This window comes from Taudactylus pleione, unplaced genomic scaffold (genome assembly GCF_031769625.1).
Source record: "Taudactylus pleione unplaced genomic scaffold, aTauple2 ptg000313l, whole genome shotgun sequence".
Classification (NCBI taxonomy): Eukaryota; Metazoa; Chordata; class Amphibia; order Anura; family Myobatrachidae; genus Taudactylus; species Taudactylus pleione.
Window position 1 is genome coordinate 7,067,784 of NW_028284714.1, and position 5,579 is coordinate 7,073,362.

Sequence of the window (5,579 nt, forward strand, 5' to 3'; positions counted from 1 at the left end):
TGGCATTGACACCAAAGGGTTCAATCTTCGTCTCATCAGACCAGAGAATTGTGTTTCCCATGGTCTGAGAGTCCTTCAGGTGCATTTTGGCAAACTCCTGGTGGGCTGCCATTTGCTTTTTACTAAGGAGTAGCTTCCGTCTGGCTACTCTACCATACAGGCCTGATTGGTGGATTGCTGCAGAGATGATTGTCCTTCTGGAAGGTTCTCCTCTCTCCAAAGAGGAATGCTGTAGCTCTGACATAGTAACCATCTGGTTCTTGGTCACCTCCATGACTAGGGCCCTTCAACCACGATCGCTCAGTTTAGATGGCCGGCCAACTCTAGGAAGAGTCCTGGTGGTTCCGAACTTCTTCCATTTACGGATGATGGAGGCCACTATGCTCATTGGGACCTTCAAAGCAGCAGATATTTTTCTGTACCCTTCTCCAGATTTGTGCCTCAAGACAATCCTGTCTTGGAGGTCTACAGACAATTCCTTGGACTTCATGCTTGGTTTGTGCTCTGACATGCACTGTCAAATGTGGGACCTTATATAGACAGGTGTATGCCTTTCAAAATCATGTCCAAACAACTGAATTTACCACAGGTAGACTCCAATTAAGGTGCAGGAACATCTCAAGGATGATAAGTGGAAACAGGATACACCTGAGCTCAATTTTGAGCTTCATGGCAAAGGCTGTGAATACTTATGTACATGTGATTACTTCGTTTTTTTTTTATTAAATTTGCAGAAATCTAAAAAAACATTTTACACATTGTCATTATGGGGTATTGTGTGTAGAATTTTGAGGACAAAAATTAATTTATTCCATTTTGGAATAAGGCTGTAACAAAAAATGTGGAAAAAGTGAAGCGCTGTGAATACTTTCCAGATGCACTGTATCTGTCCAATCTGGCTGGTTGAAATGAAAACCTGGTAATGTATGGGAGCAAATGACAGTCGATCATATGGTCTTAAACACTGGAAAACGGGCAAAAAACAATTGTTCAATTTGGTAAAATTTGTGTGTTTTAACCAATTTGTCTGAACGACCATTTTTGGCTGTTTTCCAGAGTTTATGAGCAAATGGTCCATTGTCATTTGCTTCCATACATTACCATATTTTCATTCCAACCAGCCAGATTGGACAGATATCTGACAGATAATTGTATAGTGTATGCCCAGCATTGGCCATGCTGGCATCTCGTGTCAATTGAAGCAAAAGAGGAAAGGTGTATGAGTACACACCTGTAATTCTACTCAACGAGTGATTTTGCAATTCTGTCCTGCGCCCACCAGGCGTAGTGTCCATCTCTGGTCAAGAACTGGAAATCTCGGTGGAAACCTCCAATTGATAAAAGCAAGTTGTCAGGTAACCAGGATATCTGTAAAGGAAAGTGTTATTATTAGGCCAGAGAGTAATTAGACACACACAGCAATTGTGTCAGACAATACTCTAACTTTATTAGACGTGACAGGCATTTATATAGCTTCTTCATTGGTTATATTATAATTTCTAAGCATGAGTAATCGTTACTTAACAATTGGATTAAAGTCATGTATTTACTGCAAATTCTATTTGTATTAACAGCAGGGGGCAGCATTGTATTAATAAGCAAATAACTACTAATATGTAAAAGCTCCTGTATCTCCATGTCATCATAAATTTGAACAAACCAATATTAACAGTTTAACTCTATCAGAAATAAAACGCTGGACCCTTAGTAGCTGCATACAGGATCGCAGACACTTGCTTTGACATGCCCATGAAATTGGTGCGGCACGCCTGTGTTTAAGTTGCCACCCCAGTTACCGCTCACAAACAGTCCCTGACTCTCAATCACTTTGAAAATAAATCCTCTCGGCACATGTAACTCGACGCATGTGCAGTTGAAAGCACATTGTCCATTTACAAAAACGTCAGCATTGAATTCATCTCTGAATCAGGGCCTAGGTACGTTACAGGACACTCTCCCATCCTTAATGTTATCAGACATATCTATATCTTTACTCAATCTTTACTCAATGGGAAAATTGTCAACATGAGATCCATTATTTTTCCTGTAACATACATGTCAGGAGTTGAAGTCAACAAGACCATCATCGATATAAAAAGTCTATATAAGATAATATGTGTGATTAAACGTATTCCTCTCTAGAACTACAATTAATTTCTTACAAACACAAGTACTATGGACCTTATTCAGAGGCGGCCGTACGGTCTACGACTGCACGGGCGCCTCTATGTTTGGCCAGTGCGCATGCGCATGAGGGAGCCGGCTCCCTCGTGTGCATGCGTGAGACCCGCTACGACTGACAGCGCTGGTCATAGCGGGTCTCTTTCCAAAGGGGGCGAGCTGTCGATGTTGATTGATAGCTCGCCCCGTTTGGAAGGCGGGCCGGGGGGGTGGCAGCCCAAATGGAGGCATTCCCATGGGAACACCTACCGTTTGGGGGAGGCCCCACTGACATCACAAGTGATGGTCGGGCGGTCAGGATGCAAGCGGCCGCCCAGTTTCTGAGCGACCACTTGCATCCTCCGACCGCCTCTGAATGAGGTCCAATGACCCTTACAGAAAGCTCTTTAACTCCTCAAAGTCTGGCTATAGAAGCCTAATTCCTCACTTTCATCTCTTGAGCATTTTTGGCTCAAAATGATTGATAATATTAATAGGAGATGTGCGTGGACCCCTGTGTTTTGATATTGGCAAAACTACCCTTAAATGTTATGGTTTGGGTTTTGGCAAAACCATCCTCAAGTGTTTTGGTTTGGATTTCTTTAAAACTGATAAAAACAGCTCAAATCATGTCATTTGGACCTGTTTGCAATTCAAAAACCGAGATCCGTTTTTCAAATCCGAGTTTTGAATTTACAACAGACCCGAGCCAGTACTCGGAACCCCAAAAAAAGTGATCCGAGGTGGGTCCGACATGGAACCCCAAAGTTTGGATATGTTGTTAATTTTTCAGGAAAATTAAACTGCACATCTCTAATATTATTACTCAGGAGACCAACCGCAAATTTGTCCCTTTCTTCTTTCCTATTGTTAAAATCACCGAATCAGCACAAAATCTTCACAAAATCTTCAGCAATATTACTGTAATACATGAGTAAGATGGATTAGATAAAAATGACAACAAGCCAATACATGGGAAAAGAAAAAAAAGAACAGAATTTCAAGATACCATAAAATATTTGTGTGGCCAGATCCCATAATCAGCCAAGCTGGTTGTAGTGTGTTCAGCATGATTGATTGTTTCTCGTGAGTTATAAGAAATATTTCAGTCTTCACTGTCCAGAAGTTAAATTTATACCTATTGAGATATCAATAGGGATATCCGAATCCAAAAACAGAAGCAGCTACATGTACAGATGCAATTTTTTATTATTTGTTACAATCTTTGGCTGTAGTCCATCTGCTGTTGTTCCTAAGTTACTTCAAATGGTTAGTTTGTTCCCCCTATGTTCTGGAGTGAGATTTATTTCTAGTACTCTGGCCTTCATTCAGAGGCGGCCGTACGGTCTACGACCGCACGACCGTACGGTCTATCACCGACAGCGGCGGTCATAGTGGGTCTCTTTCCAAAGGGGGCGAGCTGTTGATGTTGATTGACAGCTCGCCCCGTTTGGAAGGCGGGCCGGGGGGGGTGGCAGCCCAAATGGAGGCGTTCCCATGGGAACGCCTACCGTTTGGGGGAGGCCCCACTGACATCACTAGTGATGTCAGTGGAGAGCTTCCGGCTCTGATAGAGCCAGAAGCTCTCCGGGGCTTACGACAAGTGAGACCCTACCCTAGCGGTCGTTAGAGCTGTGGGTGTAAACCCACAGCCTAACGACCGAAACAGAGACGGGCGGTCAGGATGCAAGCGGCCGCCCAGTTTCTGAGCGACCGCTTGCATCCTCCGACCGCCTCTGAATGAGGCCCTCTGTCCCTAAGACAGTACATATTTACAGCATGAGAAATTAAATAACAGGACATAGATAACAAAACGTGGTTAGCAAGCAGCTAAGGAGCAAAATGGTAAATTATCAAGGTCCAATGATGGCAGCAAGGTAGTGTAATCATAAACAATCTGAGGTCAGGACACTAACAGACAACAGACAAAACAGTCAAAAATAAGCTGCGCGTCAACTAGAAGCCTGGCTAGAGCAAAGCTGTAATGGACAAGTCTAAACGCTTTAACTGTAAACAAGTAACCTTCACAGATCAGTATATAGAGCACTAAAATCAAACTCTAATTTCCACAGTTAAAGACAGACTGCTAATGTACATCAATGAATGAGCACCTGATGATTAAGAGGGAGATACATCAAACTATATAAAAAAATTAGGGGTGAGCAGGTTCGGATTTCTGAAATCCGAACCCCCCCGAGCCCCCCCGATCTGAGGCAGATCCGAGTCAGGCTCGACTTTTCCCGCCTGACTCGGATCTGAAATCGAGGCAAAACGTCATCATCCCGCCTTCCGAGTCTCGCGGGTTTTGGATCCTATATAAGGTACCCGCTTTGGCGCCATTTTCTCACTCGGCTGTGGACAGTGAAGAGGGAGGGTGGGAGTTAGGGCTGGCTGGGCTGTGTAGTGTAGTGTAGTGTAGTGTAGTGCAGAGTAGTGTTGTGCTGTGCTGTGCTGCGCTGTGCTGCTGTTGTCAACTACTTCAAAGTCCATAGGGGCTGGCTGTGTTGTGCTGTGCTGCTGTTGTTAATAGGGGCTGTGTCCACTACTTCAAAGTCCATAGGGGCTGGCTGGACTGTGTTGTGCAGTCAGTTCTCCATAGGGGCTGTGTCCACTCCAAATTCCTGTGCAGTGTCCCAGTCCTAAAGGGGTGCTGTAGTGTTGTCCAGGGGGTGCTATGTCCATCAGGGGTGCTCCCCCCAAGTGCTAAAAAAATAATATTTTTTGTGTGTTTGTGAATTGTGTACGCAGTAGCCGCACGTGCATCAACAAAGTAGTGCCAAGCGTGCGCCTGTGTCATAAGTAAAGGGCCGGCTGGCTTGACCGTTAAAGGGTGCTGTAACCCCCAAAGTACACTCCAGTCCAAACCAAAAAAAAAAATATTTTCTGTGTTTGTGAATTGTGTGCGCAGTAGCCGCACATGCATCAACAAAGTAGTGCCAAGCGTGCGCCTGTGTCATAAGTAAAGGGCCGGCTGGCTTGACCGTTAAAGGGTGCTGTAACCCCCAAAGTACACTCCAAACCAAAAAAAAAATATTTTCTGTGTTTGTGAATTGTGTGCGCAGTAGCCGCACGTGCATCAACAAAGTAGTGGCAAGCGTGCGCCTGTGTCATAAGTAAAGGGCCGTCTGGCTTGACCGTTAAAGGGTGCTGTAACCCCCAAAGTACACTCCAGTCCAAACCAAAAAAAAAATTATTTTCTGTGTTTGTGAATTGTGTGCGCAGTAGCCGCACGTGCATCAACAAAGTAGTGCCAAGCGTGCGCCTGTGTCATAAGTAAAGGGCCGGCTGGCTTGACCGTTAAAGGGTGCTGTAATCCCCAAAGTACACTCCAGTACAAACCAAAAAAAAAATATTTTCTGTGTTTGTGAATTGTGTGCGCAGTAGCCGCACGTGCATCAACAAAGTAGTGCCAAGCGTGC